Source organism: Nycticebus coucang, chromosome 11 (assembly GCF_027406575.1).
Source record: "Nycticebus coucang isolate mNycCou1 chromosome 11, mNycCou1.pri, whole genome shotgun sequence".
Lineage (NCBI taxonomy): Eukaryota > Metazoa > Chordata > Mammalia > Primates > Lorisidae > Nycticebus > Nycticebus coucang.
The window spans coordinates 114513121-114537477 of NC_069790.1; the positions used below are offsets into that span (position 1 = coordinate 114513121).

The 24357-nt window shown below is 37.8% G+C and overlaps 1 protein-coding gene across 3 annotated transcripts in view; it reads right to left on the reverse strand.

The window, feature by feature from the left end:
- Nucleotides 1-23307, reverse strand: part of TCAF1 (TRPM8 channel associated factor 1) — a 49873-nt gene extending 26566 nt beyond the window's left edge. Inside the window, exon 1 of one of the 3 annotated variants that reach the window (XM_053553390.1) lies at nucleotides 23177-23307. The gene's annotated coding sequence lies outside the window, so the exon portion shown is untranslated. Of the gene's footprint in view, nucleotides 1-4025; nucleotides 4163-5887; nucleotides 6013-23176 lie in introns of those variants that run through there. The other 2 variants (XM_053553389.1, XM_053553391.1) reach the window with 2 other exon arrangements.
- Nucleotides 23308-24357: the final 1050 nt, after the last annotated feature.

Sequence of the window (24357 nt, forward strand, 5' to 3'; positions counted from 1 at the left end):
ATAAAATCAAACCCCTAAATAAAGAACTTCGCTACACACCATCCCATCCCGTGTAGTCTGTTTCTTGACTTAATAATTACGGGAGCGAGTTTACACCCATGGCAAAGCTGCTGTTCGTTTGCATCTCCGGTCACGCAACACAGAGCCTGTCTGAAAAGTCTGGGCTCCAAAGATGGCTCTTTGGTCAATGTCACTGGCTGGGTAAGAGGAAAGTGGAAGTCTCTGTGGCCTGAATCCAAGTCTCAGACAACCAGGGGCAGAAAATGCAACAAGTTATAAAATTACAGCAGAGTCTTACTTGCACCTAGGACACAAATGAAAAAGGTTTGTGTTTGTGGATGTCAACTCAAAATATCCTCTACTTCTTCACCGTGAGCTCCCCACCAAGGATGCTCTACAGCTGTATCTCCACTGCATGCACTGTACTGAAACAGCTCCTGGAAAGACGTGTTTTCATGATCAGGACACCCAGGGCATCTCATCTCACTGACTACTTCGCAGCCCTGGACACTGTTGTTCTTCCTGTCCATGAAGCCATACCACCTCCAACAGTGTGCTGCGACTTCATGGACCCAAGCCAAACACTTTGTCTTCAACCTCTGGAACCACTTACTTTCTGTCCTTCTGGCACCACTTCTTGGAATATGTGAATAGTCCTTAAGTTTTTAATTTTTGGCTTGTACCTCCTCTCTGTTTCTCTTGTCAGAGACATGCTCAGTTTTAAGGTAACGTACAAAATGAATAAAAGCTGGGGGTCTGGAGGTACAGATATCTGGGTTTCAATCTCAGATCTGCTGCTTACTAAAATTGTGAGACTTTAGCAACATATCTCAGACTTAGCGTCCTTGTTCATTAAATAGGGAGAAGAGTATCTACCACATAAGGCTGTCCTGAAGATTAGAGGAAACAACGCAGATCAAATGCATATTCATCAGTATTCAATAATAATAGCTATGTATACATACACACCTACTCATATATGCTTCTAATTACTTGGTTAAGAATAAACCATTTAAGTTTATGAATAACAGAGAGCTCTTGCAAAGTGAAAAAGAAATTTAGCCCATGAGAACTAAGAGAAAGAGAAAGAGGAGAAGAAGGAGAAGGCAAAAAGATGATGATGAAGGCAGCTAATAATGTCTACAGTCAGAAATGCTGTGGAATACTGTCACAGTCTCCTGGAATGATGGAGAACATCTGTGCTTTTTTGAAAAAGCAATCTGACAGTTACAACTCAGTTGCAAAGATGTTCCTATCCTTAGACCCAGAAAACCCTCTTCTAATAAAAGAAATAAGAGCAGCAGTAATGAAGACATATGTACAAAGATGCTAAGTGACGCACAAAACCACAGATGGAGATAGATAAATGAAAGCCTATAAATAGATTGACAAGGAACATTTCCCAGGACCTTTTCAATTGTTGCAGGTGCAGTGTCTCTAACCCAAACCATACCCATCCAACTTCCACATGCCTTCAGATACTCCATTGTACTCTGGGTGCATAAGACCCTATGCACAGCCCCCAGGCACCCCCCCATACAAGCCAAAGTCACATTGGTTGCAAAAGGTAGACCTAGGATTCAAGCCCAGGAGGTCTAGGCTACAGTCCACATTCTTAAGCACCAGGAATATGTAAGTAACTGTTAAATACCAGTCTTTTATATGCGCAGGAAATATTTGTAGGCTACACTTCAACAAGTTAGCACTGATTACATTAGGAAGGGACATGGTGAAGAGTTTTCTTTATCTAGGAGTCTGCATCCTTTGATGCAGGTGAATTGCATGAATCAAGTCTAATCCTTTGATGAATTATTATGTAGATATCATTCCTACAATTAAAAAGAGCACCGAGGTAATACAAATCCAATCAAGTGAACACATTCAATGATCAAGTACACTGTATAAAAGATTAGGCAGATCGATCCGCTGATCCTATCTCCTGGGCCCTAAAGTGTCTTCCTTCATCTCCCACCAGGCTGTGCACTTACTTTCCCACCTATAAATTTGATTTCCCCTCCTGGAACCTTGAGGCAGGGTGTAACCAGCTATCAGTAACTCTAATGTTTGACTTTTAAACCAAATGCGCTCTCTTTGTCCCTGAATCCTTTTGTTCTCCTAGCTTTGTGAACACAAAATGAACACAATCTGTGGGAAATTTCTCTTTTATTTCCCTCCCTAACCTCTTATAGTTTCGGCTTTCTCTCCCTAGGCCACTCCGGCTCATTTCAGCTTGATGGAATAAAAATCACCCCCAAAGCAGAAGGTACATGAGACACTACCTGTGACTCAAGGAGACAGCAGAGCTTCCACTCCTACCACGCAGTGCCCTGGCACCTAAAGAGTTGTATGGAAGGCAAGGTGGGTGGAAGGCCCTTGGGACACTGTGCCACCCTTATCCTGTATTATGGTTAGATTTCAGTATAGGTCTGAGGTCACAGAATATGTTTTGTTCTGTGAATGAACAGGTGTTTCACTACTGGATGACTGAATGATAGATGCGGGTATAAGAGCAAACCTAGGATCATTGATGTTTCTTCAGCAAATGACCTTGAAAATTGATCAACCTCACACAGTCCAGTTCCAGAGGCCTTTTCTTCATGTGGTTTCCTTCCAGAATGCTTCTTTTTTCCTTATACACTCAGTATCTTTTCCAATGTCCATCAACTTCTAGTAAGCCAGAATTGGGGCTAGTTCAACTCTTCTTTTGCATTCTGCCCTAGACATTCCCAGCTCAGTCTTATTTTTCATTTAGAAATTGTTTAATTCTATGAACATCTAAACAGAATATGTAATGCACATAGAAGAATACAGACGGTTAAATAATAAGACAACTTAAAAATCAAACTAACTCCCATATACCTACCATCCCGCTTGAAAAAATAGACTTTCACCACTATCTTTGAAGCCCCTCTTGCTATTCAACCCCCACCCCCTGCCACATGAATAAGTAGGATTGGAAACTTTGCTTTGTTCTATTTCCTTATTTTTGTCTCGCAGCACTTCCTTTCTAATTCCAGGGCTCTTTCTCCTGCTCACCTTTGCTCACTCATCTGGGGGACTAGCCCAGGAGTGGGAAGACTTGCATATTTTTTTTAATCCGGGTGCTGAGTCCCTCTAGCTGTGATCTGTTCGCCTCATAGGGTGTTTATCAAATGCACAGGGTGTAAGAACCGACGTTCCAAAGTCCCAGGGGCTGGCCGTGCTAAGCTTGGCCTCTGGCGCAGGCCTTCCTTCCCTTGAAGGCCCAGAGCCAGTCCTCAAAGAGCAAGTCAGTGACATCAAAGGGGGAGCCTCGGGGGCCACCGGTGTGTGGGAGGGTGGGTGGGGGGGCGGGGGCTAGCTGGGAAGAAGAGGAGCCTCGGAAAAGCTCGTCACCGTGAGCCGGCTGGAAATTCTGCAGCCGCAGCCCCCGAGGTCTGTGGAGAAGGCGAGGGTGCACAGGCCACTGCCCTCTCCTCCAAGCGCGCGAGCACGCACGCACAGACACAGGCTCGCACAAACTCACCAGCCTCTGGGAAACAGTACAAGTAGGAAAGAGATCTCAGTCCCAGGCACCGTATTTGCAAAGATCAAAGGGTAGTAGGACAGAAGTGATGCTCTGTCACCAGCTACCTGCGCGACTCTGAGCAAGCCCTGCCTCTTCCCCGGCTACGTATTCCCGGGCTTATTCTCATCAGATAAAGCAGAGGATTAGATGCTGTTTTCTCTGGATCAGGCCTGGACATAACTCTACTACACAAAGCAAGCACACAAAAACATCAGTTGTCAGAACCTGGAAAAGCACTGCTGCAGGAGGGAGGCAGAGCCCTGGAGCAGAGCAAAATCAGCCACAGAAACAGCGATACAAAGGGACAGGGATTCTCTGTCCCAGATTTGGGCACACCCAGACCCGCGGCGCGCCGGCTCCGGCTGGTCTGCCCGAGCCCCCATCACTCCCCTGCGCAGCCCTCCCCCAACACCCAGGCCGAGTCCACCGTTGCCAGCTCCTCCTCTGGCCTGAGAGCTTTTCGGAGAGAGACACTCACCAGGTCACCTTGCAGTTTCCACTGGGCAGCTAGGAGGAACAGGGCTCCGCGCAGAGAGGGACGCACGGTAAAGCGGGCAAGGGGTTTCCCTGCACAGCAGTGTCCAGCCCGAGAGGGTATCTGGGAGGAGACCGGAGCGGGAGTAGAGGAGGGGTTTCCCTAACAGTCTCCTCCTCTCTACTTCCTCCCGGGCTGGAGTGGGAGCCCGAGGGGGCGGCGCTTGGAAGGGGACAGCGCTTCTTTGTGTCGCCAGCCCCGGAGGCTCAGCACTGCGGCGGCTTAGGGACGCCCATCCTGGCAGTGTGGATGGCCGTTTTATTGAAGACGTAAACTTCTTTGACTACACATTAGTAAGGAAAACGCCAAACAGGCTGCAGTAGATACATTCTGTCTCGTATTCAATTCTTATGAAAACCTTAATTCTCAATCTAGTTGGGGAAATGTACCTTGATGTATTGCCAAGGAAAAACCACAAACTGTAGAAATTGTGGAATAAACTTTCGTTTCCATAAGGAAAAAAAAAGGAGGAACCCCGCTTATATTTGTATTATGGTGGGGAGAAGAAAGGGCCTGTAAATTTGCCTTAATCTGAGGTCAGGGGGAAGGCAACATTTTATATAATTTCATTGTTTGCATTGTTACGTGTGTTACTTTTGTAAATTGAAAATAGTATATTTCAAGCAAACCATAGGTAGCTATAATGTATTCTTCCACGCATGGTTAAATCCCATTTTCCTTACTGACAACCAGCTGACAGCTCCTCCTCCTAAGAGTGGCCTGTCCCTGCCCACCTCCAATAAGGTGCTCACTTCAGGATGTGAAATACAGGGTGGGATGACGGTTTGGAACCCCGACTGCCACCAGGTGGACTGAATTCAAACCTCACCTCTATACTTTACCAGCTGTGTGTTTTGGGGCAAGTCACTTAATTTCCCTGTGCCTACGCGTTATTACCTGTAAAATGAGCGTGATAAAATTAACATCTATAGCACAGATTCATCGTGAGCCTTACATTAGGTGAGTTAATGCTTTCAAAGTTCTTAGCTTAATACTCATAGAATACTCAACAGAATATAAATTCAAGCCATCCTAAGATTTAGTATTTCATGCTTTAGGAAAATGCGTACCTTTTAATCCTGACTAGGGTTTTGGTTCAAATCCAAGCCGTATTTCCTTTCCCCATCTACTTTCAATTCCCTTTCTCCAAATTGAATCATTATAAACAACCAAAAGCGCCATGGAGGTGAGTGAGCTCCGTGGCATAGTTTATACAGAGAAAACAGTAACTGATGTCAAGAGAAACCGAATTCAGGATGCTGCAGAGCCAAGGCCTGACTTACCTCTGAGGAAGGGGACGCGAGACCTGCTGGGAAAACGGTTTTGACTGTTTTATTTCTTAGGAAGGAAGGGGAGGTTGAAAGCGCAGAAGCAAAGATGATAAAATGTCATCATATGATAAATCTGTTGTATTATTTTTTCTGCATAGTTTTGAAATATTTCATAATGGAAAATGTCTTAAAAGGACAGAGATGTATCGGGTTCTTGATGGTTAGGTTCCCTGAGCAGAAGACACGCAGCTCGAAAGAAAGAAGAGAAAAAAGCAGAAACAGACACAGAGACGGGAAACTGCAGAGAACCCTCTTCATCTTTGGTTTTGCGCCCAAGAACTCAAGGGTCTCAGGCCCCAAACCTGCCCACTCCACAGCCTCGCAGGCCCCCTCCATCGCTCTCCCCGGGGACCCGGGCCCTGCGCTCCCTCTCGCACCCGCGCCTCAGTGGACCAGCGCTGGGAGCCGCCCGTGACTTGGCCTGGGCGGCCGGGCCCGCTCGGGCTCCAGAAACCATCGGTGGGCAAGACTCACCCGTCGGTCCCGCAGTCCCCACACTAGGCTACTTCAGAGTGGGAAGGGAGTCCTGCCAGAGATGTGACAAGGCGACCGGCCAGGCGGCCTGGTTATTCGAAAAGCGATGGTGGAGGGGGTGGTGGGTGGAGCGTGGGGAGCTGGGGCTACACTGCAGAGGAGGGGCCAGGAAGGGGCCGTCCCAGGGAGCCCACTTGTCGCCGCCGTGTGGGGGCGGAGCCTGCCGACCGCCCCCGGACTGCAGAAGCGCCTTGATGCCAATTTCTGTCCCAAGATGCGCCCCCAACCCCGGGATGAAGGCCCTGGCGCCCGCCCTGGGAGTGCAGCAGGATAATTTGTTAAAAAGTAAACTGGTAAGACTATTTATTTAAATAAAAATAATATGTAACTGTTTCCAAAAATGGGTTAAGTCTACATATACTGTTTGCCAAGAGTTAATCTCTCTCTCTCTCTCTACACACACACACACACACATATATATATATATATATGTAGGGAGTGTATATATATCACACTATGTTTATGTATCATTTTTTAAAATAAAACAATGACTGTAGTAATAGTTTGTATTTTTGCACAAAAACCTTTAAAATGCTTTTATTGTATATACTTATAATCACAAAAATTATATGGAATAGTCAAACTATGGGTTACTCCCCTAGTTTAGTTTAGTTACTTCAAGGAGGAGAGTGAATTGCTTATAAGTAATTTTTCTCTATGTACATTATTAATGTTTTAATTAATAGTTGCATGCTATTTTGTAATAAAAATAAATTAATCAACTATAAAACTAGGTAAAATATCCTTGCTGGTAGTGGCTTCTCTTCAAATATGATTTTTCCTGCTTGAAGTTTTCTTGAACGTTGTTCCTAGTTGTTACCATTTTAATTAATTAAGAATGAGCTACAACACTTGACTTTGCAGCCAGGACTTGGCTTTATGCCTGACCAGCCCTGCCTTGAATCTCATCTGCTTGTCTAGCTTGGTGAGCTCAACTATAGAACCTTGGTGCGGGGGAAACTACTCGTTCCTCTCTTTGGCTCACCCCGTGGGCCTGAAGGACGTCTGCATAGCCCCTGTAGATTCTTCAGTTTCCTCACTCCTCACTACCTTGGCCCCTAATTTGCCCAGGGAGAGGGTGTCCCCAGATCAAACTGTCCTGAGGAGCAGATCATTATAAAACTTTTTCCCCTATTACAAAACACTGCCCAGACTGGACCTTCCATAGGAAGGTGGATTCAGTGGTAATGGGGATAGAGTCTGACTTCTTGTATCAGTGAAAGGTTTAATTAAAACTCCCCAAACTAAAGGAAGCAACAACTGTGTTTTATTCTTTTTTTGATTCCCCCTTTTTAAAGTCATAAACAGATGATCTGTAATGTCCACTGGAAGGGTGGATGGTAGATGGATGGGTGGAAAGCATAGAGGAATATGAGGGTAAGAAAAGAAGTCTCTAGGACCATTGCTCAACAAAACAAACAGCAACTTGATGTGAAAACTAACCAAATCACAAATTTCCTGTGCTGTTAAATTTTCTGCTCTCATTCATGCTCTTTCCTTTTAATCTTCCCACTCTCCTCATAAGCTGTTTACTTTCTACATCTCCCAATACTTTCCTCAAAATTTGAGCTGGTTCTACCTTCTGTTACTTGACTCCAGACACCACAAGTATTAGTTCAATTTTAAATCCTATATCCTTTCTTATTTTTACTGCCCCTGGAGAGTTTGTTTTTCTTTCCCGTTTTTGCCCAGAATATCTGAGTAATGAAGACTGCTGTGAAATCTCGAGACCACTGAAATAACTTTTGAGATATTAAATCCTGTAAATACTCAGAAATGGGAATGAACAATTTATTAAAAATCTATAGTAAAAATATTATGCAGTTTTTAAAAAATGAGCTCAATTCATACCTTGAATAGTGTTCTCAATAAATTGAGTGAAAAATTTATGATCCTACCTTTGCAGGGGAAAATGGTATCTGTTAATATAAGCACAGTAAAAATAAAGACATATTTGGCCACTTCAAGAACTTGGGAAAGAGTTGGTCAGTAATTTTTTCTTTAGCACTTTGCATTTAAAAAGGTTACAAGTAGCACTTTGAAATTATAAATAAGATTATCCAGTAATGCTATTCTTAGGTATATACCCAACAGAAATGCATACACATGTTTACCAAAAGGCATGTGCCAGAATCTTCAAAGCAGCACCGTCTGTATTAGTCTGATACGGGAACTGCCCAAATGCTACCATCCCACTTTCTCAGTCCTACTGCCACCCTTCTTCATCAGTTGGGTATTATCAACAGTAGAATACTTAAATAAATGGTGGCATACTCACAGTGAAATATTGTACAGCAATAAGAATAAAAGATTAGCATTATGCACAATATAGCAGAATCTTACCAATCAACTGTAGAGTGAACCAAGCCAGAAACACAAAATTCTATACTGTATGATCATATTTACACAAATAAAAAAATAGTTTTTATATTAAACTCAGAAGATTTATCTTTAAGCAAGGTATTGACTGACAGAGGGCACAAGGAGGAGCTCTGGGTTATTAGTAATATTCTCTTAATGAGTTTAAGGGCCAGTCTAACAACATGATCACTTTGTGAAAATTTATCAAACCACACGTTTATAACATATTTATATACAAGCACACATGCAAATATCACATTTTAATGAGGTATTAAGATAGTATTTTAATTCTAGAAATGTAGTTGATTAAGTACCCTGAATCATACTGCTGATGCGAACAATATGTATAAACAATTAATGACAATTAAGGTTATGAGGGGGGAAACAGAAAGAGGGATGGAGGGAGGGGGGTGGGGCCTTGGTGTGTGTCACACTTTATGGGGGCAAGACATGATTGCAAGAGGGACTTTACCTAACAATTGCAATCAGTGTAACCTGGCTTATTGTACCCTCAATGAATCCCCAACAATAAAAAAAAAAACAAACAGTATCATATAGTCATCAATGAAATAATATGGAAGTAAGGATTCTGCAAAGTCAAAACAACCTAAGACCAGGAAACACTGACGGAAGTAGGCACAAAGGCTGGCTTTCATCATGGTGCTTCTACACAACCGTGGAGAATGTATGGGGAACACTTCTGTGGTTTCCAGCCCAGGACTTTAAGACCAGGCCCACATGAAGGGTATAATTTAAAAGGACATTCCTGCATGATGCTCAGATACCAAAGAGGTATGCTTACTGGGGTAAAAGTAAATAAGAAATAAATTGCACAACACAGAAGAAATCAATGCTATTTGCCTGTCTTAACCCTGCTGGAAGGTGAAAGGGGAAAACGTGTCTTTGAATGAGTAAGTAAAAGAACAACCAAATCAACTCTCCACATAGGTGTGTAATATAAATCCAGGACTCTGTGGACTGACAATGCCTAAGCAAATAATTAGAAGTGGTACCAGTTTAGTAGTTTTACCAGATGAAAGAAGCATATATAGATGTTTTCTGACAAAATTGAACTTCAATGCATCTAGAAAGAATTTCTACATAAAAAATAATCCAGACAAAAAGAGAAGCTTATATTAGTAATTTTTTAAAATCACATAACACTCAAGGACATAAAATACCATGAATAAAAGCCATCACAAATAAGAGACATCAGAAATGAAGAATTCAGACATTAGAATTACTAGGCATAGAATATAAAATAGCCATGTTTAATGTATTTGACCAATAAAAGAGAAGCTGAGAAACTTGAACAGAAAATAAATATAAAATGAATGAACTAGAACTAGAAATGAAAAATATAATAGTTGAAATAGAATGGTTCCAAATAAAGATTCATTAAAGAGACTAAATACAAGATTAGTTGAAAAAAGAATTAATGAACTGGATCTGGAGCAGAAGACATTGTTCATAATTCAGTCTAAAAGCCAAAATTTGGAAAATATAAAAGAGAATAGAACATATGGATGGCAGAGTAAGAAGATCTAGCACACATCTGATGTGAGCTCCAAACGGATATATTGGAAAGATTATATAAGAGTTTTATTGGAAGAAATAAATGCTGCAGTTTTTCCAGAGATCTTGAAAGATACCAATCCTTAGATCCAGAAAGCCTGGCAAATTCAAGCAAGATGAATAAAAGAAATACTCATCTAAATATATTATAGTGAGCAAAAGAACAGAAAACACTAAAGGGAAAAAAATCAGAAGTAGTCCGATGGGAGGAAAAGGAACAGATCACTTACAAATAACTGAGGATTATATGCCTCACAGCCTTCTTAACAGAAAAAAAAAAACAATAAAATAATGTTTTTAATATATATAGAGAAAGTAATTAATCTAGAATTTTATACACAGAAACCATCTTCTATTGCAAAATTCTTAAGAAATGCCATTTTCAAACCAATAAACACTCAGAATTTATTACCTAAAGACCTACATCAAGGAAATTCCAAAGGATGTATCTCAAAAAGAAGGATAATAATTTTAGACAACTTGGCTGAGATGTAAAACAGAATGGCAAGAGACTTCTAATTCTGGCACTGAGAGAATATCTTTGGAACAACTGAAGACTTTGAAAAGCAAACAACACAAGCAGGACTTAAGCAGCTACAATTTCTGATGGGCAAAAAACACATGAGTTCCATATTCACTATGACTTTTTTTCCTTATGGACATTTTCCATTTCACACTGCAGGGTAACTGAGGCCAAACAGAAAGTGTTATCCTTACTGGTTCAAGACTGAGAAGCCATTTGGAAATCAAAGAGTAAAGTTTCAGACATGAAAGCACTTTGGAGAAGTGAATGTAAAAATCTATACACAAATTCCCCTTAAATCATGGGCTGACTCCTAACCTATGCATGCACAGGGACAGACCCCAAAGAAACCTGAAGAAATGTGCCCAAAAGTCTAAACAACTGAACAGGCATTTTAGTAGCTACAGTGTTAGGGAGATGAAGAGGTGAAATCCAAGCCCCAACAAAAAAGATTCTTATAAACACGCTGTGATTTCAGTTGATACATAAGAAAATTTGTGGCATATGAATAAGAACCATGCCTGAGGAGTAAAGACTATGCTTTTGGTGAAAGAGCAGACCTTAAGTGAACTAGTCCTAACAAAGCCTGAAACAACTGACCTGTTATAGTATGTAAGTAATCTTCCAATACTTTATCTGCTCATTCCCCCCAGAAATCCTTTAGAAAAACCATATCAATTGGAATGTTAATAATTATCCACAATATCCTGCATTTAATCAAAAATTAAGGAAGAGGCTCAATATGTTGCTAAGAACTCAAGAGAACCAACAGGTAATAGAAATAGTCTCATAGAGGTTTACATATTTGAATTTATAGACCAGTAACTTAAAACAACTCTGATTAATATGTTCAAAAATAACAAAAACAAGGCTGGAGAACTTTAGCATAGAACTTAAAACTCATAAAAGAATAAAATGGAAGTTTTAGAAATAAAAAATAATAAAAGCAATAGTTTAATTGATAGTTTTAATGGCACGTTAAATAAAAAAAGAGAGAGAGAGAAAAGAAAAGAAAACCAAAGAATTAGTGAACTGCAACAAAAGTCAGTAGAGAGTATCCATACATAAGCTAAGAGGATAGAAAGGATAATGCACAAAGAAATGAAAGGATATAGAAAGAGTATAGTAGAATTATGAGACATGGTGACAAGTTACAACGTATGTGTAATCAGAGTTCCAAAGGAGAGAAAGAATGAAATGGAAGCAGTATGTTAATAACTAATGAATGAAAATTACCCCAAAGAGATGAAAGACGTCAAACCACAAAATGAAGAAACTCCACATTTCCCAGGAAGATTAAATACAAAGAAGACTACACTAAAGCACATCATAACCAAACTGCTGAAAACCAAATTCATAAAATCTGAGACGTAGCCAGAAATAAAGGATACTTACCATTCAAATAGCAAAAATATAGCTGATTATTTTATTTTATAAAATTTATTTGATTTTAAAAAATTATATTTTGTTTTATTTTATTTGAGACAGAGTCTCACTCTGTCCCCCTGGGTAGAGTGCCATGGCATCATTATAGCTCGCAGCAACCTCAAACTCTTGGGCTGAACTGATTCTCTTGCCTCAGCCTCCCCAGTAGCTGGGACTATAGGCATACACCACCACACCTGGCTAGTTTTTCTATTTTTAGTAGAGATAGAGTCTCACTCTTGCTCAGGCTGGTCTTCAACTCCTAAGTTCAAGCAATCACCCACCTTGGTCTCACAGAGTGCTAGGATTACAGGCGTGAGCCACTGCACCGGGCCATATAGCTCAGTTTTCAAAAGAATGATGAAAACAAAGATACAGTGGAATTGCTAAGAGAAAGAAAGAAAACTTGCCAACCCAAAATTCTATGCTCAAGAAAAATATCCTTCAAAGATAAAGGAAAAATAAAAATAATTTTTAATAACAAAAACTGAGAGAAGTTGTTGTCAGCAGAATATGGTGTAAGAACTACTAAAAAGAATTTTTCAAGATTAAGGAAAAACATTGCACATAGGAACACAGTACTGTAGGTAGGAATAGAGAACACTAAAAAGAGTAAATAGGTCAATATAAATAAATATACATTTCTTAAATCAATAGCATATGAAAAATAAACAATACAACAATAGCATAGCAGTAAGACTAGATTAATGGAGATAAACTGTTTTAAAGTTTTGCATTATTTGACAATAGGTAAAAGTAACATTTTAAGGTATATTGTAATAATAGGCAATTGTAACATCTATAGTAACCATTAAAATACTAATAAAAATTATATAATTCTAAATAATATAGAAAAAATAATAATATAAAATGTTTGATTCAAAAGAAAGCAAGAAAAGAGAAACAAAATAATAAAGAACATATGGAACAAAGTGAAAACAATGAGCAGTTAGGTCAACTTAAACCCAACTGCCAAGGATTGAATGTTTGTGTCCCTGCAAAATTCATATGTTGAAACCCTAACTCACAATGGAATGATATTAGGGGGTGGGCCTTTGGGAGATAATTAAGTTTAGATGAGGTCATGTGTATGAAGCACCCTTGATAGTATTAGTGTCCTTATGAGAAAGAAGCTAAAGCTCCCTCTTTTGGCCATGTGAAGATATACTGACAAGGGGGCTGTCTACAAACCAGTAATCCAGCCTTCGCCAGACATGGAATCTGCTGGCACCTTTTTCTTAGAATGCCGCCCTTTCCCTGCCACGCCTCCATAACTGTGAGAAATAAATGAACTGTAAGCTACCCACTCCATGACATTTGCATTACAGCAGACCAATCTGATCAAAATACTGACTATATCAATAATTCTATTCATTGTAAATGATTAAAAATCCAATTACAAGACAGAGTTTACTTAAAAAAAAACTTCAAATATGAATACATAGAGATTGAAAACAAAAAGATGGAAAATTATATACCATACAAACACTAACCAATAGAAAGCTAGTGTGGGTGCATTGACAACTGTATTACTATGACAAGAGTTCCTAGAGATAATAAAGACATTTCATAATAAAAGATCAAATCAGTGGAGCACAAAGCAATACAACAATGTTAAATTTGTGTCCTTAATAACATAACTTCAAAATTCATAAAAAAGTTGACCATAGTAAAAGAAGTAATGGACAAATCTACAATTGTAGTTGATGGTTTAATACACCTTTCTCTTTTTTTCTTGCAGTTTTTGGCCTGGGTTTGAACCCACCACCTCCAGTATATGGGGCCGGCACCCTACTCCGTTGAGCCACAGGCGCCACCCTAAATACACCTTCTCATCTTTCTCTATAAGTGTATAAAGCTCAGTAAGGATATACATACACAAGATTGGAGTAGCACAGTTAACAAATTTGACCATCTTAACATATGATACATATACACCCACCATCAATAAAATATACATGATTTCAAGTGCTTGTCAAACATTTTCTCAAACAGACCATATGTTGGGCACAAAGCAAAAAACTAAACAAAATAAAAAACACAGAGATTGAATAGTATTAAACAAAACATAAATCAATAACTTCATTAGAAAATTCTCACATTTTGAAATTACAGAATATATTTCTAAACCAGCAGTCCCCAAACTTTTTGGCACTATGGACAAATTTCAAGGAAGACAATTTTTCCACAGATCTGGGGAGGGTGGTTTGGGAATAATTCAAGCCCATTACATTTCCACCTCAGATCATCAGGCATTACAATCTCATAAGGAATGTGCAACCTAGATCCCTCGCATGTGCAGTTTATAGTAGGGTTCTTTATGTTCTCCTGTGATAATCTGATGCCTACGCTGATCTGACCATAGGTGGAGCTCAGGCAGTGATGCCAGCTAAGGGACCAGCTGTAAATACACATAAAGTTAGGCTCAGTGGCCTGCCCCTCACCTCGGGCTGTACAGTCTGGTTCCTAACAGGCCACGAACAGGCCACCTGGGGGCTGGAGGCTACAGATATAAAGGACCCTTGGGTCAGAAAAGAGATCACAATGCAAATTAAAAAATAATTTTTACTCAAATTAAAATACACCATATCAAGGTTTGTGGGATGAAGCAAATCAATTACTAGGAGCACCTTGTACCTCCAAATGCATATATTACTAAAAGAGGAAAAGTCTGAAAGTAAACCATCCAGGCTTCTATCTTAAGATATTAAAAAAAAAAAAGAACAACAAATCAAAGCCAAAGACAATAAATGAAAGAATGTAATAAACATATAAGCAGAAATCAAATTCAAAAACATTGAGAAATTCAATAAAACCAAAAGTTGATTTTAATAAACCAAAAGAAAAATGATCAATAAAGAAAGAGAGAGAAAATATATTATGATTATTATTAGAAATAAAAGGGGGTTTTACATTACAGTCCTAAAAGATATTAAAAAGATAAACAAATGATATAATAAATAACCCCATGCCAATAAACCTGAAAAATTCAGATGAATTTTCAAATTTCTTAAAAACATAATTTATCCAAAATTGTGTAAAAAGAAATAGAAAACATATATAATTCTATCTATTAAGGAAATTTAACTCAAAATTAAAAACATTCTCCAAAAAGGAGCTTTAGACCTAGAAGGAATTTTATAGTGAATTTTCTTAAACATTTGAGAAACACAATACCAATGTTATACAACTTCTTCCACAGAATAGTAATATAAAAAAATTTCCCAACTCATTTTATTATACGTGGCATAATTTTGATACCAAAATCTGATAAGTATATTACAAGAACAAAATACGAGAGGCTGAACAATAGATTCAAAAACCCTTAACAAAATATAGCAAATCAAACTGAATGAATGTATAAATGAATATATAAAAAGAATAAAGAATCTTAAACAGACTCACTTATGTATAGTTACCTGATTTACAATAAAGTAACTAATATAATCCACTGGTGTCAAGAGGACTTTTCAGTAAGTAGTTCTTGACTGACTAGGTATCTATATGAAAAAAATAAACCCTGACCCATACCTCATGTCATACACAAAAAATAATTCAAGATAAATTATACTAAATGTGAACAATAAAACATTTAAGCATAGGGTAACTTTTCTGTAATCTAGGAGTAGGCAAAATTCTCTCAAATAGGACTTAATTGCTAATCATAAATGTTTGGATTTATTAAAAGAAATTAGGTATTATTAAAATTAAATGAATTTAGAAGTACTTTTTATTACCAAAGTGAAAAGATAAGCTTTAGTTTAGAAACAGATATTTGCAATTTATTAATACAAAAAATATGTGTATGCATGATTCAGAACATTATAAAAAACTTCTGGCCAGGCACAGTGGCTCAAGCCCTTAATCCTAGCACTCCAAGAGGGCAAGGTGGGTCAATTGCTTGAGCTTAGGCATTGAAGACCAGCCTGAGCAAGAGTGAGACCCAGGCTCTACTAAAAATAGAAAACCTAGCCTGGCATGGTGGTGCATGCCTATAGTCCCAGCCCTGTGGAGGCTGAGCCAAGAAAATCAGTTCAGCCCAAGAGTTTGATGCTGCTGTGAGCTGCTACCAAGGGCAACAAAGTGAGATCTGTTAAAAAAAAAAAAAAATTTTTTTTTTCACAAAATTAATTAACAAAGAAACTACTTCGTTTACCCAAATGGACAAAAACATGAACAGACACTTCATCAAAGATGATAGTCAAATGGCCAATAAGTATACAATAAAATACTTAATATTATAATTAGTCATCAAAGCAATTCAAAGTAAAACTGTAAGAGACTTAGATCTATTCTAGATGTCTAAAATTAACTGTAGTGACAATATCAAACAATGACAAGGATCTAGAGTTGCTTGAACGTATAAAATAGACATTTCTGATGGGAGGGTAAACTGATCAAGTAATTTTGCAAAACTGGTGTTTTCTATTCAGGCTGACTAGGTATATGTTCAATAAAAATGAGTGATACCAAAAGATATGTTCAAAGTAGCTTTATTTCTAACAGCAAAACAACTGGAAAAGCTCAAATGTTCATCAATAGTGGAATGGATAAATAATTTGTGATCTACTTAAGCAATATAATACTACAGAGAAAAGTAAAAGAACAAAGTACTGCTATATGCCACCATGTGGACAGACCTAGGGCTGCATAAAGCAAGCCAAACCCAAAAGAATACCTATTTATTACTCAATTTATGTGACGATCGCAATTGGACCAATGTTTGATGATAAAGATCTGAATAGTGGTAATCTGTGAAAGTGAAGAAGTCTGAATATTATATATCCTGACCTAAACTATATACACATATACTACATATTAAGTGCACATTTTTGTGAATTTATACATGTAAGTTATACATCATGTTTTCATAAAAAGAAAAATCTTTAAGCAAAAATATTTGTAAATAGGTTGGAAAATCAAACACTGATGGTATTAAATAATAATAAAAATCATTTGATATTCAGAAGTGAGAGTATAAGAGGAGAAACTTCCTCAAGCCTACCAATAGCTGTAAAAGTTTCCTAAAGATACAAATGCTTATCAGTCAGTCACGTCACCCAGTCCTCCCCTGCTTCTCAAACGGTGAAGGCCACCACGACCCTGAGCTGAAGGATAAAACACCAGATGTACAGCCTGGGAATGTAACAAACACTGAGTCCTTCAGCTAGAGATTAGCGTGCTGGATGATGTGAAACTAAAGATAATACTTTTGAGGAGGGCATAAGAACTCTGTGAAGTTCTCCCAAAGTCAGGCAGCCTTTGAGAATGATCTCCCTGTCTTTCTGGGATTCTGAATCTTGGCCAACAAAGGACGTCTTTAACCCCCATGAGTGGCTCATGTTCCTGGTTCTGGCACCCCAGTTACAAGAGTTAGGCATAAAGTCCTAAGAACCAATGTTATTTAACTTGAGTGTGCTATGTAAAGTATGTTATAAAACTAAGTATGTTATAAACTAGGAATGCTATGAGTTAAATGTGTTAAAAATTAAAATATTCCTAAAACATAAGACCTAAAGCATGTAACTTCCATGTAAGCCAAAAAAAAAGAAAAAAAAAAAAAAAGAGGGGTAGTAATGAAAGAGACAGAAAAATAGGAAAAATAAAAAGCAAAGCAAAAATAAGATGGTAGAAATAAATCTAAATATAACTAATCACAATAAACATAAAAAGACTATATTACTCATTGATAATTTATAAATTGTCAATTTTTTTTAAATCCAGGATTTTTTAAAATCCAGATATCATACGTACTTAAAACATAGATTCACAAGATTTAAAGTCAAAGGATAAAAGAGATAAATGAAACAAATACCAATCAAAGAAAGCTTGACTTGATATTTGAACAAATTAAGATTTTAAAACAATAAACGTGGATAGGTATCATGATATAGGATCCCTACATTAAAATAAAATGTTCAGTTTACCACAATTCACTAATAACGTATCCTCAGAATATACAGAGCAAAATATATAGCTACACAATGAAAAACTGTGAAACCTAGCATTATAGTGAGTAATTATAATATACCTATTTCTATAATTATTAATTTAATTGGTAAAGATACATAAGATTGGATCACATGGTTAACACAGTTTAAAGATACACATAATCTCCTTATAATTAGAGACTACACATCCTTTCAAGCACAAAAACCAGATTCAATAAATACAAAGGAATTGGTATCCTACATTCTCTGACTATAAGTTAGGCAACATTTATTTCATATGAACAACTGGAAATTAAAATGCACATATCTAAGAAATTCATGACTCAAACAACATACATATAACGGAAATTATAAACACTTAAAGCTACATGATCAAAAACTTCATACAAAACCCTATGAGGTGGAGTTAAAAAACAGTGACTGAAACTTAACAGCTTAAAATCTTACATAGGAACAAAAGCTCGAGTTAATGAGTTAAGCTTATAATCTAAAAGCTTGAAAGGTAAATAACTGAAAAAATAAAAGAAAGCAAGAAGAAGTAATAAAACAGGCAAAAAATTGTGAGAAAAAAAGTTGTGTGAAAGAGCTAATAAAGTAGACCAAGTTCCAGCAAAACTAAAACAAAAGAGGAAAAAACATACATGTGTTAATTAGTAATGAAAAAGGGATCATATTAATAGGTGATGGCAAGATTTAAACAGATAAGAAGAAGATATTATGGACAATTTTATTTTATCAATTTTGAATACATATATTCATACGCATGCAGTTGACTCCTGAACAACACTGTCCTGAACTGCGTGGGTCCACTTACTTGTGTATTTTCTTTTGCCTCTGCCACTACCAGACAACAAAATCAACCCATCCTCTTTCTCTTCCTCCTCAGGCTACCCAACATGAAGAAAATAAGGATGAAGATCCTCGAGATAACCCACTCTCACTTAATGAGTAGTACATATATTTTCTTTTTTGTATGATTTTCTTAATGACAATTTCTTTTTTCTATCTTACTTTATTGTAAGAATGTAGCATATAAGATATATAACACACAAAATATGTGTTATTTGACTATGTTACCATAAAGCTTCTGGTCAACAGTAGGTTGTGAGTAGCTAATTTTGGAGAGTCAAAAGTTGTATGTGAATTTTTTACTGTGCAGGAGGTTGGTGTCCTAACCCTCACATGTTCAAGAGTCAACTGTATTTTTATATATTGAATAAACATATATATATAAGAATATATCTGAATACATATATGAATATGTATGAAATGCTTAAATATTTTGACAAATACAATATTTCAAAACTGACCCCATAATAAAACCTAAATAATTCTATAGTCATTAAAGTAATTCGACCAACAAGTTTAAAATCTCTTGACAAAGTAAACTCTAAACCCAGATAGTTTTCCAAGTGATTCAAGGAATATTTAAGAATTGTATAATACTAATCTTGCAAAAATTCAAAGACTAGAATAAAAAAAGAGAGACTATTACCCATACAATTTTATGATGATACCGATACAAATAAAGATTAATACAGAAAGGATAAAAGCAGGCCAATCTCAACTCACGCATTCAAGTTCAACTATCTAATGTTTGCCTTTATATCTATATCTACTCTTAAAAGTTATTACATATTTACAAGGAAGGCTTTTGTATTCTAGGAATATAAAATTTTTTTTTAATATCAGAAATTCAATACTATACCATGTTAATATAGTTAAAGGAAAAAGGATTATGTGATATTATCAGGAGTTACAGAAGCAGCATTTGATAAAACATCCATTCATAATAAAAGTGTTTACCAAAAGAAAAAACTGAACTTCCTTACCATAGGGAAGTCATTATAGCAAATGACCTGTTCAAAGTTGATAGGATGAAATATTTATTATCTTAAGGACAAAACAAGATATTCTTCACTACTTTTATTCAACAAGGTACTGGAGTTCCTAGCTGTGGCGGTGAGACAGAAAAAAGAAATTAAGGTATAAAAACTGGAAAGGAAGAAACAAAACTGTCATTTTCAAATGATATAATTATCTATGCTGCAAGTCTAAAAGAATCTACAGATAAACTGAGGGTTAATAATAATTTTATTAAATATAATGTATATATAATTAATATATAAAAGGCAAGTGGATCTTTGTATGTTAGCAACAATAAACATATAACTTTTATAAAATAAAAAAATCACAATTTTCTTTTTATAAAAGAAAAAATTTTGTTAAATACACTTAACAAAAAAAGAGCAAAAAGAATACAAAAATAGTACAAAACATTAAAGAAGACCTAAATAAATAGCATTTATACCAAGTTATTGGTGGAAAGACTGAATATCTTAAAGAGGTCATAGCTCCCCAAATTGATATATAGAGGGCTATGGTTTGAATGTGTTTTCCAAAAAGCATGTGTTGGAAACTTAATTCCCAATGCAACAGTGTTATGAAGTGGGTAGAGTCTAAAGAGAGGTCCTGAGGACAAAGGGAATGAATTAATGATATTATCAACAGAGTGGTTTGGTTTTAAAAGGAGGAATTAGGCTCTCTTTTACTCTCTCTCTCTCTCTCTCTCTCTCACCCTCTTTTCCCTTCCATTGTTGTATGAAACAGCATGAAGGTTCTTACCAGATGTTAACCCTTTGATCTATCACTTTCCAGACTTTAGAATCATGAGTCAATATAGTTCTGTTCATTACAACTTGCAAGCCACAGGTGTTCTGTTACAACACAAAATGGACTAAAATATAGTGACAATAGATTACCAATTAAAATCTCAACGGGTTTACTTGCTTGTTTGTTTCTTGTTGTGGAGAACTTGACAAATTTTTTAAAAATATTTATATGTAAGGTCAAAGCTCTAAGAATAGCTAAAACCCTGTTGAAGAACAATAAACAGGTGGAAGGACTTTTCTATTAGATTTGAAGGCTTTTTATAAGACTATAGTAGTTAAAAATTTAGTATTGGTGCAGTTGGACAAACAGATCATAAGAGAGGAAACTTAAAACAAATTATGGGACATATATGGAAAGCTTGATTCATGTAGATCACTGGTTTTGGGAAAACTGATTATCCATCTGGAATAAACAACACAAAAAAATAAATTTCTATGTGATCTAATTGTCAAATAGGAAATCACAAAAGCTTTTAGAAAATAAAGCAAAATTAATTTACAATCTTGTGGAAATAATTTGTAAGCAAGATAAAATATAAAAGAAAGCACTGGTAACTTAAAATCAAAATTCAAAGCTTACACTCATTGATAGAGACAGAGAAAGAAACAGACATACAGAGGAAGAAAACCTCGGAAGCAATTGGAAGCAGGTATTTGTGACATATATAGTTAACAAGGAATTGATTAGTATCCAGATTAAAAACAAAGTCCATTCAGTCCATAAGGAAAAGGTAAGCAACCCAATATGAAAATGAATATTTTCAGGACAGAACCAGAATTTCACAGACAAAATGCACAATACCAACACATAAAAAGACAGTCAATCTCATGAGTTATGAGGAAATGCTAAATAAAATCACAGTGGTATGCTATTTCATGCCTGCCAGACTAAAAATGAAATTTGACAAGACCAAGTTATGACAAGTATGTGGAGCAACAAGAACTCTTACCCCCTGCTGGAGGGGTAAGGGTGTGCAACTTATTTAACCCTTTGGAAATAACCTAATAAGGTCAACTATACATAAATTTTACAGCTCAGCAGTTCTACTCATAGCTATAGACACCAGGGAAACTCCTACACAAGGGTACTTGAATGGTAGAGAACATTATTCATTAAAATTCCCTGTAATAGGTACTCTTTAAAATGGCCCTTAATGGCCCTTAATAATCCCTGTTTCCAGGTATTTATTCCTGGTATAAACCTTTCCCCTTGAGTGTGTGCTGGACCTAAAGATGACTCACTGCTAATGAATAAAACATGGAAGAAGTGATGGGAATGTCACTTTTGTGATTAGGTGACAAAACAAGTTAGTTTTCTGTTGTTTTTTTTTTTTCTCCCTGGGAGCCTTCACCCTGGGGAAAGCAAGGTGCCATATTGTGATCATCCTCTATAAAGGCCTATGTGCAAAGAACTGACAAAGCCAGTGAGGCTGAAGGACCTGCCAGGAGCCATGTCAGTAATACTGAAAGATGTCCCAAAAACCCCACTCCTGGCCTTGAGATGACTGTAGCCCCATCCAATACCTTGATTCCTTGATCACCGCCTGTGAGAAACCCTGAATCAGAGACTCCACCTAAGCCCCTGCTATGTTCCTGATCCACAGAAACTCTTAAGACAGGAGACAGTAGGGTTTATTTTGTTTCATTTGGGGTTTTTGGTTTTAAACTGCTAAGTGTTAGACTACTTTGTTACACAGCTGTAGATAATTAATATATCTCTCAAATTACAAACAACACAAATGTCCATCAGCAGTAGAATGGACAAATTATAGTACATTTATACCATAAAGAATGAAACTAAAGGAAGCACCAATAAGACTGAATCTGAAAAGCTTAAGAATATGTGCAGGATAATGTCATTGGTATGAAAGTAAAAACTTGAGAAAGACAACAGGCAGGTATGTTTTTGGAATACACATACGAACGTGGTTGGCTGGTCAGCTAGACAGATACATTCTGTCCTTTCTATCTAGTCATCCATGTACTTGAAAATTTCAAGTTTCATGATGATCCAACTGGCAAAGGTCTTTTTCTCCTATACCCACTGAAGGCCTTCTCCTTCCCTTACAGGTTGGGCCAACCTGGTGGCTAGCTCCTGGCCATTTACCCTGTAAGTGTGTAATCCAGCACTTGCTGGATTCAGGCCAAATGCATTCCAGACTAACATTCTCCTGGATCCTGGCACCCACTCTCCCACTCTCTCCAGCATCCCTCCCCAGACATCACTCCCTCACCACAAACACTCAGAGGCCATGAGCATGCAAAGCGCTGGCTTTGGTTGAGGACTTTCACTTAGGGGTTAAGCAGAGACAAGCTACCCTAAAAGAATTCACTATCATGCTCCTCCCCCCCATCCTCCGCAGAAGATGAGATAACATCGTCTCCATGGTTCCTATGAGCTCAGATCTCAATGGCTCCCGGTGAAGCAAAAAACAAATGACAGGAAAAAGGGGGTCATCCATCTCCCAGAGGAAGAGGGAATTAACCATGGTGCCAGAATGAAATAGAGACCGCAGAGAAAAATCAGAAAGGGGGGCAGAAGGAAGGATTCCTCTGTGGGCTGCCCGTCACCCTCCGGCACGCGCAGAGGCCCCAGATTCATCCCCACCCCTCCCGGGCATCCACCATCCAGGCCCCTCTCCGGTCCCGTCGCTGTCAGCCGCTGTGGCCTCTGTCACCGCAGGCCTTTCCTGGTCCAGCGCCCACGCTACACCACGCTCACCTTTTGCCCCGCTATTCCCTGCAGCACGGGTTCAGGGCAGAAGGGATCTGCTAGGAGCAGCCAGGGGTGGTTCCCAAGAAGAAAGAGCTTCTCAGATCTGAAAGGACTGAGTGGCGGACGCGATGCTGGGGGAAGTGGAAAGTCACCGCTGGGGAGTGGGGCGCGGAGGAGACCGCCCTGGGAGCGGATTGGCCGCCGTGGGGGTGGGGCGGGGCTTGGTCGGCCAGTGGCTGACAGCAGAGGCCCCGCTGTGTGTCAGTTTCTGGCCCAAGGAACGCCCCAAATCCGGGATGGAAGCAACGCTTTTGTTGGGGGCAATTCGTTAAAAAAAATAAAATAAAATAAAAATAAAAGGTGAGACTGTTTAGGAACAAGTGGAGGGTTGATAAATAAGGATAGATCTTTATATATAAAAAACAACTATTTTTTTTTCTTGTGGTAAGAACTTTTTTTTCTTTTTTTAAAATTAATATTAAATCATAGCTGTGTACATCGATGGGATCATGGGGCACCATAGAGTGGTTTTATAAACAGTTTGACACGTTTTCATGATACTGTTTAACATAGCCTTCCTGGCATTTTCTTAGTTATTGTGTTAAGACAATTATATTCTACATTTACTAAGTTTCACATGTACCCTTGTAAGATGCACCGCAGGTGTAATATAACCCAGTTATAACCTAAGAATATGGGGAAGGGGTAGAGGGAGGGGCGGGGAGGGGCAGGATGGGCAGAGGGAGGGTGATTGGTGGAAAAAACAACTATTTTTAAGGGACGAATTAAATCTGTTTGTCCTATATATATACACACATTTTTAATTTCGGATTAATATGAGGGCACATATGATTAGGTTACATTGTTTGCGTTTGGACGGTAAAGTCTGAGTTTCAGTTAAGTCCTTCACCAGGAAATGTGCCATATATTTCTACATTGTACTTATTCTGTAGGAATTTGGTGAACCCTCTTCCCCTCTCTCCTCCTTCCCCTTTCTTGCATTTAATTGTGTTTTTCTGTCCTTTGGGCCTATAGTTGTTGATCTATTAGTTTTAACATAGTATTAAGCACATGTATGCTTGCTTTTCCATTCTTGAGACTTTACTTAGGAGAATGTTCTCCAAATCCATCCAGGTAAATACAAAAGACATAAAGTCTCCACCTTTTTTTTATGGCTGTATAGCATT